The sequence below is a fragment of the Phyllostomus discolor genome, chromosome 6, assembly GCF_004126475.2.
Source record: "Phyllostomus discolor isolate MPI-MPIP mPhyDis1 chromosome 6, mPhyDis1.pri.v3, whole genome shotgun sequence".
Classification (NCBI taxonomy): Eukaryota; Metazoa; Chordata; class Mammalia; order Chiroptera; family Phyllostomidae; genus Phyllostomus; species Phyllostomus discolor.
The window spans coordinates 145820414-145832472 of record NC_040908.2 but is presented as its reverse complement, the minus strand read 5'-3'; the positions used below and the strand labels follow the sequence as shown (position 1 = coordinate 145832472).

The following is a 12059-nucleotide window of genomic DNA, read 5'->3' as shown; positions in this document are numbered from 1 at the left end:
CTGGCAACCACTAATTTATTTCTGTCATTGTGGATTTGCCTATTCTGGATATTTTTAGTAAACGGAGCCATACAACACATGTTTCTCTGTGACTGGCTTCCTTCACTTAGCATGATGTTGGCAAGTTCTATCCATACCACAGCGTGTATCAGTACTTCATTCCTCTTTATGGCTGAATAATATTCTGTTGTGTGGATGTACCACATTTTGTTTATTCCTCAGCTGGTAGACATTTGGGATCCTTCCATGTTTTAACTATTACAAATAATGCTGCTTTGAACAATCATGTACAAGTTTTTGTGTGAACACGTGTTTCCAATTTTCTTGGGTTTACACCTAGGAGTAGAATTGCCAAATCATACAGTAATGCTATGTTTACGTTTTTGAGAAATATAAAGCATTTCTAAAGCCTTAATAAGGGTGTGTACTTAGCTAAGTACTTACATTTTCTCATTGCATCCTCATAACTTTCATGGTAGTTTCCATTAGCATGTCCATTTTACAGCTGAGGGCACTACAACTCAAAGAGGTGAGCTTAGGTGCTCACAGACAGTTGGGACAGATCCAGGATTTAAACTCAGGCCTTCTAGCTCCAGAATCTGAAGTCTTTACTACTCTTATTGTCCTGAGACACATATGGTTCAAAAAGCACAGAAGAGGCCTTGGCTGGTAGCTCAGTTGATTAGACCATCTTCCCAATTCGCCAAAGTTGTGGGTTCAATCTCCAGTCAGGGCTACAAGAAGCAGCCAATGAATGCATAAATAAGTGGAATGGTAAATTGGTGTTTCTTTCTTTCTCTCAGGTCAATAAATAAAATTTTAAAAAATGACAGAAGATAGCACATAAGTGACACAACAAGGCAAAATAAGCTAAGAAGAATAAGAGCCATGGAATGTGCTTAGAGAATTGGAGGTGGAGAGTAGAACCAGGAAAGGCTTTCTAGAAGAGGCAACATTTGAAGTGAACTTGAATTTATGGGAACACATTCAAGAAGAGGAGCTGGGGTGAAGGCCAACTAGATGAAAGGGCTATTATAGGGATGGCAAATTAGTTTCCCTTCAGGTTCCAATTCCAGCTCATGGGTGGTGGCTGTCAGTAGCACTGTGTTGAGATATATCCCAGCTCAGTGGGAAAGACTGTTATGATCAATTAGCAATGTCTGCTAGAGGCAGGGGATGGGACACTTAAAGCACTCATGACATGAATTTTCGTCACTGCACTACTATCACAATATGGAGGTGAGAAATAATAGATTGTGTTCCAAACCATGACAGGATTTTGACTGGATTGTAGGGTAGATGCAGGCAAGTGGAGGCTAAAATAAGATTGGAAATATGCGATGAGGCCATATTGCAGGCTGTCTTAAATGACAGACTAACGAGTTTGTGCTTAATTCAGTAGAAAGTGGGGAGTCATTGAAAATTTTTGAACAGGGGGACAGTGGCATAGGAACCCTACAATACGGAGATTAATCTGGCAGTGGCACACAGAATGAACTGATGTGGAGAAAGATTAGAAACAAGGAGATGGTTCAGGGTGATGGAGGTGGTGATAAAAATTTAGTGGTGGTGATAAAGCCGTGTTAAAAGTGAGCTACCATTTTCCCCCATTCGTTTGATAAAGATTAAAGTATACATGTGAGAAAATGAACACTGTAATACTCTGCTGGTGATAATTAGTTCAATTTTTCTGGAGGGCAGTTTGGCAATATGTGTAAAAAGCTTTTTAAAATGGTCTGTTTTTTAAAATCCAGTGTCTAAAAATTTATGCCGAGGAAGTAATCCTGAACATATGCAAAGATATAGCTCCAATGATGTTTATTGTATTCATATTAGAAACAAAAACATGCCCTGGCTTGTGTGGCTCAGTGGATTGAGTGCCACTGGCCTGCAAACCGAAGGGTTGCTGGTTCAATTCCCGGTCAGGGCACATGCCTGGGTTGTGGACTAAGTCCCTGGTAGGGGGTGTTCAGGAGGCAACCACACAATGATGTTTTCTCCCTCTCTTTCTCCCTCCCTCTCTCTCTCTCTAATAATAAATAAATAAAATTAAAAACAAAAACAAAAATGTAGCCCAGTTACTGGTTGTGCAATTTCCCTGGTTACTAGTCAGCTTGAATCGGGAATTAACATTTAATTCACTGTATAGAAGTCATGTGCAATATTGAATTTACTAAAGATTATGTAGGGGAGATGGAAGAGAATTTTTTAAATTGAAAAATACTCAGCAGACTCGATAAATTCTCTGTTGGATATTTCTGCTTTCTCTACATTGCTGAGCAGAGATCTTCATCTGTCTGACCCTTCCTCGCACAGCACTTAGCCCTGCTCCCTCCTCTTTTCTCCTCACTGTTCAGAGTTACTTTACCAGCTTGACTTTGACAATCAAACTCTCTTCTGAGTAGGGCTCTTTCTTTGAAAAGTCCTTTTTTTATTGGAAAAAATCGTATTATAAATATTTGTGGAGCATATAAAAATTAATCATGAGTAACACAAAATATTGGAAACACATGTTTTTATAAAAGAGGTGGGGGAAGGATTGGTTAAATAAATTATGGTTCAACCTATTATAACCTAACTCTTACTGAGCACTCCTTGGAAACATTTACACTGTAAGGGATGGCGTTATTTCCATGGTTTTAAGTTGCTGACAACTCCCAGATTTATACTTCTAGCACAAATCTCTCCTGTTTTCTAGATATGTGTTGTCTAATTCCAGACTAATTTAGCCATATTTGGTATCTCCAGTTGATGTCTCATAGACAGCTCAAACTTACCATGTTCAACTTGGTCCTTCCCTACTCTGGCCTTCCCAAACTTGGAAAATGGCAGTGCCACCTGAAAAGTTACTAAAGTCAAAAACTTAATAGGCTTCCTTGACTCTTTCCTTCCTTCCTAACCCATGTCTCATTCATTAGCAAGTCTGTTCAGTACTGCCCCCAAAATACAGCCAGCAACTCCCTTCATACTCATTGCTACCCTCCCTCCAGGAGTTTCCATGCAGAGAGCACCTGATGAGCAGAGGCACAGAGACCAAAGAGGGCTGTTTGAGGAAACTACAGGCACATCAAGGCAATAGGCCCCTGTGGTTTTAAGGAGATGAGGTAGGGGAAGAGGCCTCTGGGGAAAAAGGAGAGCAGGGGATTCAGAGCAAAGGCAGCAGATTTGTGTGGCAACCTAAGTAGGAACCTGGAGGAAGCACTCAAGCCATTCCTTTTTTAGAAATACTAGAAAAGAAAAAATCATACCAACATAAAGCAAAATACATCACTGCCTTTTAGTAAACAAAAAGGTGTTTAAAACTTTTCCCATCCCATCTGGAAGAATAGGCCTTGATAAATACACAGTATCAAAGGTGCTACTCTTAGTGGCTTAGATTGTCTGGGACAACCTGAAACGCAGCCCGCCAGTCTGAGCAGGCAAAGAGGAGGCAGGTCCCTGTGTGCACCAGTGAAAAGACCAGAGCAAGACAGGTCCACACAGCTGGCTCAAGAGACTTTATGTGGGACTTCTGGCCAAGATGGAGGCATAGGTAGATACACTGTGCCTCCTTGCACAACCAAAAGAAGGGCATCGAGAAATTTAAAAACAAAAAACAACCAGAACTGGCAGAAAATCAAACTGTATAGAATTCTGACAACCAAGGTGTTAAAGAAGAAATATTCATCCTGACCAGAGATGGAGGGGCAGAGATGGGCAGCCGGTCGGAGAGGACATGTGGCAAGGTGGTGGCTGGAGGACCAGGCTGTACCACATTTGCGTGCGGATAAACCAGGAGGAACAACCAGGGAGCAAGACAGACCATGCAATGCAGGGCTCCAGTGCGGGGAAATAAAGCCTCAAAGCCTCTGACTGAAAAAACCTGTGAGGGTTGAGGTGGCAGGAGAAACTTTCTGCCTCACAGGAGAGACCCACAGTGTCCTAGAATGTACACAAACCAACCCACCCATGATCCAGCACCAGAAAGGCCCAATTTGATTGTAGAAAGTGGGGGAAGTGACTGAAAGCCAGCTGAACAAGCAGCATTGTTCCCTCTCAGACCCCTCCCCCATGTACAATGTCACAACACAGCGACTTGGGTTGCCCAGCCCTGATGAATACCTAAGCCTCTGCCCCTTAGTACAGAACAGGTGTGCTGAGATTAAAAAAAAATGGCCCAAATGAAACAACAGATCAAAGTTCCAGAAAAAAAATACAACTAAGTGATGAAGAGATAGCTAACCTATCAGATGCATAGTTCAAAACACTGATAATCAGGATGCTTACAGAGCTGGTTGCAAAATAAGGGAAAAAGTGAAGGCTATGAAAAGTTAAATAAAAGAAAATGTACAGGGAACCAACAGTGACAGGAAGGAAACCAGGACTCAAAGCAACAGTTTGGACCAGAAGGAAGAAGTAAGCATTCAGCCAGAAAAGAATGAAGAAATAAGAATTCAAAAAAATGAGGAGAGGCTTAGGAACCTCTGGGACAACTTTAAACATTCCAGCATCTGAATTATAGGGGTGCCAGAAGGAGAAAAGAAAGGGCAACAAACTGAAAACTTAGTTGAAAATATAATGAAAGAGAACTTCCCCAAGATGGCAAAGGAAATAGACTTTTAGGAAGTTCAGGAAGCTCAGAGAGTCCCAAAGATGTTGGATCCAAGGAAGCACACACCAAGGCACATTGTCATTACATCGATAAGGAGAGAATCTTAAAAGCAGCAAGAGAAAAGAAGACAGTTACCTACTATAGGTAAAGGAGTTCCCATAAGACTGTCAGCTGATTTCTCAAAAGAAATCTTGCAGGCAAGAAGGGGCTAGAAAGAAGTATTCGAAGTCACGAAAGTCAAGGACCTACATCCAAGATTACTTTATCCAGCAAAGCTATCATTTAGTATGGAAAGGCAGATCAAGTGCTTCCCAGAGAAGGTCAAGTTAAAGAAAGGAGTTATCCTCACCCAGACCTTATTATATGAAATGTTAAAGGGCCTTATCTAAGAAAAAGAAGAAAAAAATATGAACAGTAAAATGACAACAAACTCACGGTTATAAACGACCAAACCTAAAACAAAAACAAAAATGAACTAAGCAAACAACTAGAACAGGAACAGAATCATAGAAATGGAGATCACATGGAGGGTTATCAGCAGGAAAGGGAGGGGGTGAATGGGGAAAAGTACAGGGAACAAGTAGCATAAATGGTAGGTAGAACATAGGGGAGGTTAAGTGAAAAAAAAAGAGATCTTTATGTGAAGAACCATAAAAATTTCTGAGATGCTTTTTTTTTAAGATTTTATTTATTTATTTTTAGGGAGGGAAGGAAGTGGGGGAGAGAGAGAGAGAAAGAGAGAGAGAAACATCAATGTGTGGTTGCTGGGGGTCATGGCCTGCAACCCAGGAATGTACCCTGGCTGGGAATCAAACCTGGGACACTTTGGTTCCCAGCCCGCGTTCAATCCATTGAGCTACGCCAGCCAGGGCTGAGATGCATTTTAATAGAGAATAATAAAAAAGGTGCTACTGTTAAAAGAAGTTATTAGAAAAAAGAAAATAATAGAAACAGATAAGTTCACTTTTAGTTATGGGTGAATTTATTAATCTCAAAGTCAGAATGAGCTTTATGTTGGCAGATTTTAAGTTTAAAAAAAGGTTAGATACATACTTTTAACATGTGCAATTCATTGTTTTTAGGATCTTCACAAGGTTGTGAAACCATGGCAACTATTTAATTCTAGAATATTTTTATCATCCCCCAAATAAGCCTTATACCAATTAGCAGCTACTCTCCATTCTCCCTCCCGCCAGCCCCTCAGAATTACCAATCTACTTTCTGTCTCTGTGGATTTGCTTATTCTAGACATTTTGTATAAATGAAACAAACAATATATAGCCCTCTGTGACTGGCTTCTTCCAGTTAGCATAATGTTTTCAAGGTTCATCCATGTTGTAGCATGTATCAGCACATCATTCCTTTGTGTGGCTGAAAAATATTCTATTGCACAGATATACCACAGTGAAATTTTATTTTATTTATCCATTCATCATTTGGTGAATATTTGTATTGTTTCCACTTTTTGACTATTAGGAATAATGTTGTAATGAACATTTGCTTACAAATTTTTGTGTAGATGCATATTTTCACTTCTTGGGTGTACATCTAGAAGTGGATTTGCTGGATCATATGGTAACTCTGTGTTTAATTTCTCGCGGGACTGCCGAATTGTTATCCAAAGCAGCTGCACCATTTTACATTCCCACTAGCAATGGATTCCAATTTTTCCACATCCTTGTCGACACTTGTTATTGTCTGTCTCTTTAAATTATACCTATCCTAGTGGAATGCTTCCCTTCCTGCTGTCTGAAGTCCTGTTTCACCTGGTGGCTTAAACCTGATTCTTTACTTATCATTCTTTATGTCAAACCTCTGAGAAGGAGGGAAACTGACAGCCTTTATAGTGTTTTAAACATCAGGGGGAAAAAGATCTTTTTTTTAGATGTTTTTCTAAAATATCTAAAGGAAAGAGGTTTTTTTCCCCTTTATAGTGTTTTAAACATCAGGAAATTTTAGCAGGTCTGGAATAATTGGAAGTTCTGGCAACACTGGGTAGCAATTGTCTGAAGCTGAGTAGAGGACCTTACACTTGGTCTTTTTCACCTGTCGCCATGGATCACTGAGTCTGCCGCTCCTGGTGAAAAGCCATTAGGCATAACTTAAATGTGAATGTTGACTCTGAGAGCAAAATACAAGGTACGCTTCACACAGAAGAAGAGCTAGAAAGAGATCTCACCAGGTAGGTACACAAACTTGATGGGGAAAATTAGAAGGCTTTGCTCGAAGAAATCAAAAAGACTAAAATAAGTGAAGAAAATAACATGGTCAAGAAGAGAAAGATTTGACTATCCCTCATTAAGTGTAATACAATAAAGATTCCAACAAGCTTACTTGTGGAAACTTGACAAAATAATTCTCAGACTAATTGGGAAAATCAAGAGGCCAAGAATAACTAAGACATTTCTGAAGAAGGATATGTGGGTGGGAGAGCAGCCTTATCTGATTGTCATATGACTTTCAAAGCTATAGTTAGTAAGATATTATGACATCATCTGTTAGACTAATAGATAAATGGAACAGAATATACAGGCCTGCAAAAGAAACACAGGTAATTTATGACTCTATATATGAATAGATGTGGCATTGAAAATCATTAGGATAAAAGGATTCTTTAATAAATTCTAATAGGATGATTTGGTTTACATATGGGAATAAATTCAGTCTTTGTATGATGTATGAAGAGAAACTTTAGGTTGTTTAAACACTGACATGTATAAAGCAAAGGTTTAAAACATTTACAGATATGGAAAAATATCTATACGACATCAAGAAAGGGAATGATTTCTAAAGTAAGACAAAAAATACATCATCAGAGAATAATATTGATAAATGAAATAAAAAATTTTTTTCAGCAAAGGACATAATGAAAATATTTGAAAAGACCCTTCACAAACAATAAATGTTTTCAAAACAGATAATTGACAAACAACTGGTATTCAAAATATAGCATTTTAAAAACCCTCTTACATATTACCTTGGCAAAGACTAATAACTCAATAAAAATGTGTAGAGAAGAAATCAGAATGATCAATAAATACATATGACAACATGCCCTGTATCATTATTAATTGGAGAAATGTAAAATAACACTACTGTATGGTTAGAGGAAATAAAAAGAATCTGACACTTCCAAGTGTGAGCAAGGATATATATACATCAGTGGGAATCCATAATCACTGCTAGTGGCGCTTCAGGAGATGATTTGGCATCGTCTCACATTTCAAGCTGCTCTACCTTACTACCCAACAGTTCTGCTGCTGAAGTACTCTTGCCCCCCTGCAACAGAGTAGAGGCACGAGGATATTCCTGACAGTGTTGTTTGTAAGAGCGAAAAATAAATAGAAAGGAGTTGGCTAGCAACAGAAGAACAAATAAATACATTTTGGTGTATTCATCTAATGACATGCAGTGCAGCAGTGAAAACAAGTACATTCAGGCAACATGTAACAGTTTTAAACAAATGAAATGTTGAGTGAAAATGGAAGTTATAAGAGCATATTGATGTTTATGCCCATTATAGAAAGGTTACAAGCAGGCACAAATTAAATGATGTATTGATTAGAGGTACATTCACATGTAGTTAAACTACAAAGGAAAACAAGGAAATGATAGAAAATAAAGAAATGAGAGAAATGACAAGAGAGTGGTTAGTTACCTCTGAGTGTGCGAGAGAAGGTGCAATCAGAGAGGAATAGAGAAGAGGTAGTATGCTGGTGGTATGTTTTTAAAAATAATTTATAAAATTGATCTGAGAGAGAAAAAGGAAGGAAGAGGGAGAAAAGGTGGGGAGAGAGAGGGAGGAAGACATCAGTTTGTTGTTTCCTGTAGTTATGCATTCATTGGTTGATTCTTATCTGTGCCCTGACTGGGGATGGAACCTACAATCGTGGCGTATTGGGACAATGCTCTAACCACCTGAGCTACCTGGCCTGGGCACTGACAGTAGGTTTTGTTTCCTAAAATAGGTGATGTGTATGTGTGTGTGTGTGACACATACTGGTTATGTATGAAATAATAAAATAAAATCTCAGAGGAGTTTTCATGAAGAAGGGCAGTAAGATGAGGAGTAAGTTAACTGTGATCCTGGGTTTGCATAGGAATATAAAATGGGGAAGGGGGTGGTTGATGAAAGGCTAGACTTTACATTTTGCCCAAGGATGACCCTTTCCAAGATAGGGGTTCCATTTCTTTCCACCTGAACCCCACAAAAAGAAAATTGGGAAATGTACAAAATTTCCTTTATTTTGAGTAAGGGAATATTACAACTCAGGGCATAGGAACCAGAAACATTGCATACACTAACAATATGAAAAGTATAGTAAATGAATCCCCCTCCACCATTTAAAATAGCTTGATGAATTTGAAAGAGCGCTGGATTAAGAGTCAGAGACCAAGCTTAGTCTTGCTCTGTCCTTAGTTAATTGTGTGACCTTGGGTAACTAATTTAGCCTCTCTGAATCTCAGTTTCCTTAACAAGATGATTTCTAAGACTCAGCTTTAAGTTCAGTTATTCTATGAATTAGAGAATCTCTCAACCAAAAAGAAAGTAGGCATGTCCATTCATCATTTTAATAAAGGCATATTCTATTAATTTGGAAAAGCCGAAGAGAGTATTAATTTTCCTCCCACAGTCTTAATGAAGAAATAAAGAAACTAATTTTCCATTACCATTCAAGGGGGCAACCTACTCCTTCACAGATTGTGAAATTAATGTAACAGATTCAACCAACTGGGCAGGCTGTGCATCTTTCTTCCCCTCTCCAGTTCTGAGCCCTGGACCTGTATTTTGCAAGAACAAAGTTCAAAAAGTTAGCTCAAAATTAATGCCGTTTTAAGAATTAAGCTTATATATAGTGCTGCTGTTAGAACAAACTGCCTGAAGACAGTTTCCAGTATTTCTGACTTAGAAACATTTATTGTTACGTATATCTGAAGCACAGCAGATATGATCTTTACTAATTATAGTTTCCTCGATTAAAATAATGTGTATCTATAATGTATTTTTTTCCTTAGGTGTTCAGTGTCATTAGGGATATTAAATGACTTATCTTTACCACATTTCAGTGAAGCTAGTGGGAGCAAGCCTTGTTCTCATAATTTAGAGGAGAATATTAATAGTCAAGGATTAGGTCATGATCATCTGGTAATTTTTTGTCACAAATGTTAAGACTGGATCTCTATCTATCTATCTATCTATCTATGTATTCCTCCCCCATCTACCTTACCTCTCTCTCTGTGTAAATAGTATCATGTAAAACACATGATGCATACGTATTTCTCTCTCATGTACCTTCTACGTAGTGGTAATTTCCTACTGTATGCAACCCTAGGGGACTGCAGGGGCCTGTCTTTCCCTACTGAAACCAATGAAGGCTGATCTTCCCTTTCCCCGGCTTGGGGCAGTCAGGATTTATCTAGGCTCCAGGGCACTTTATCTAGGCTCCAGGATTTGGACACCACAGCCCAGGGCCTTGACTCTTGAGGGAGTAACACACGGATGCAAACAGTTTAGTTATTTGTAGTAGCAAAGGTAGCAAGAATCTGCAAGGGTGTTGTGCGACCTGTGGTGTCACCTCTCCCGGGGTCCTAACTAGGCTACTCCTTTGGTTTTTGTCTGGGCTGTGGCTCCTGCTGCTGAGCTTCCTTGGCTTCTGCCGTTTTTTGAGTCTTCTCCTCCAGGCTTCTCAATGCTTTTGTGAGCTGCCCAACAAATGAATTCTTCCAGTGAATTCTTCTCTGCTTGTGTTAGCCAGGGTTGATATCAGTTGCTTGCATACAAACACACAGATTTCCTTAATCTTACTTCTTACTAAAGGCACCATATTTTAATTACTGAATTGTCCTTGCATACTTATGATGTTTAAGTTTTGCATTATTTTTAAAAGGTTCTCCAACAAATTAATTGAAGTGTAGCTTTGAAATCATAATAAGCCTGTGTGTGTGGCCTGAGGATGATGTTAACACCGGTTATTTTAGTGGACTTAAGTGAAAATGGAATTAGAGAGTAAAAACATTTCCATTGTATCAAGTGAGGAAAGCAAGGTAAAGAGCAGTATGTGTAAAATAATTTCAATTTGGTAAACACGTATATGGTTAGGGAAAAAGCACGAGAAGCCTAAGGGATGAAAACATTGACAGGGGTAATGTCTAGGTTGTGGGATGATAGGCTTTCAATTTCTTCTATCGATGTTTAAACCCGTAGAGAATTTTTATGAATTTATTTGAGCCAAACTGATGACAATTGCTGGGAAGCAAAATCTCAATGGATGGAGAAAATGCTCCAGAGAATGGCAGTTTTGCAGCTCATTTTATACGTTAGAATCAGAGGAGGAGACATCAGGGGGGTTATATGAAATTCATTGGTGGTAGATTAGGGAGGTGAGAGAAAGCAAAGTGGGTAAGTCTCTGAGCTTGGATAAAGAATAAAATGGAGAGACACATACTTTTTTTACATTGGTGCAGGATAGTTAACATACAACATTTACAACACATAGAGATGGTGTCCGGGTAGCTTGTCAGATTTAGCGTGTGGCCCCTTTTTTGTTCACGCTCCTTTGTGCTTAAAATTTTTTTAAGTATTATTTTTAAAAATATATAAAATGCTTCGCAAATTTGCATGTCATCTTTGTGCAGGGGTCATGCTAACCTTCTCTGTATCATTACAATTTTTGTCTGTGTGTTAGTGGACAGTAACCGGGCCTGGAGCGTGTCTGCCTCTGGTGGGCTTGTGGTGTATGGGTTCTTGACTTTGTGCAGGAGCAATTTCACAATGAGTCCAGGTGATTTTGAGAGTATGTTTATTAAAGCTGGGGACAGTGAAACAAGAGCCTAGGATGCAAGAAGCAACAGGAGAGAGCCTAGGTGGGGCTGCTTTGGCTCACTGGAGAGTCAGAGAAAAGGGGGTCCTGGGGACAGGTTCAGGGGGTTCGCCTGGGATGAGCTGCCTCTACCCATTTTTCCTCTGCTTGTGAGTCTCACAGGGTCCCTTAGAGTTTTTGTGATGCATGCGTTTTGGGGAAGGAGAGGGGGAAGGGAAAGGGGTGGATGTGATCTCAGGAGGGAGAGTGAGCGCTGGGTGCTTCCGTCTTCAGAGTTTTAAAGGCTGGGATTTTGGAGAGGCCTTAGGGGAGGATCTCAATAGACTATTCATCAGCCTTTCAGGTGTATCACTTCAGGGTCCTGATCTCCACTGATTAGTTGGCTCCGGGATAGGGGGTCATTAGTGCTGCTGGTCTTGGCATCACCTGCCTGGTTTTGCCGCTTTTCTGCGCCTGGGGCTAAAATACAACTGAGGCCTAGATGTTATCTGTAGGGAGGAAAGGTAAGGGACTCTAAAGCGCATGACCAGCAATATCCCAGCGGAGGAAAGGCCACTCCGGGGCAGCGGGGAGTTGGGGGTGGGGTGGGGGCGGTGAGGTCTGGCGCTAGTTTTGCCTGTTGCTGGGCCCCCAGGGCTTTCTGCCTT

At 39.8% G+C, this 12059-nt stretch overlaps 1 non-coding gene across 1 annotated transcript; it reads right to left on the bottom strand.

Moving 5' to 3' along the window:
* Positions 1-11182: 11182 nt before the first annotated feature.
* Positions 11183-11288, bottom strand: LOC114501092. Its single transcript, XR_003684865.1, has one exon. It is a non-coding gene; the product is annotated as a U6 spliceosomal RNA (small nuclear RNA).
* Between the last annotated feature and the right edge of the window lie 771 nt (positions 11289-12059).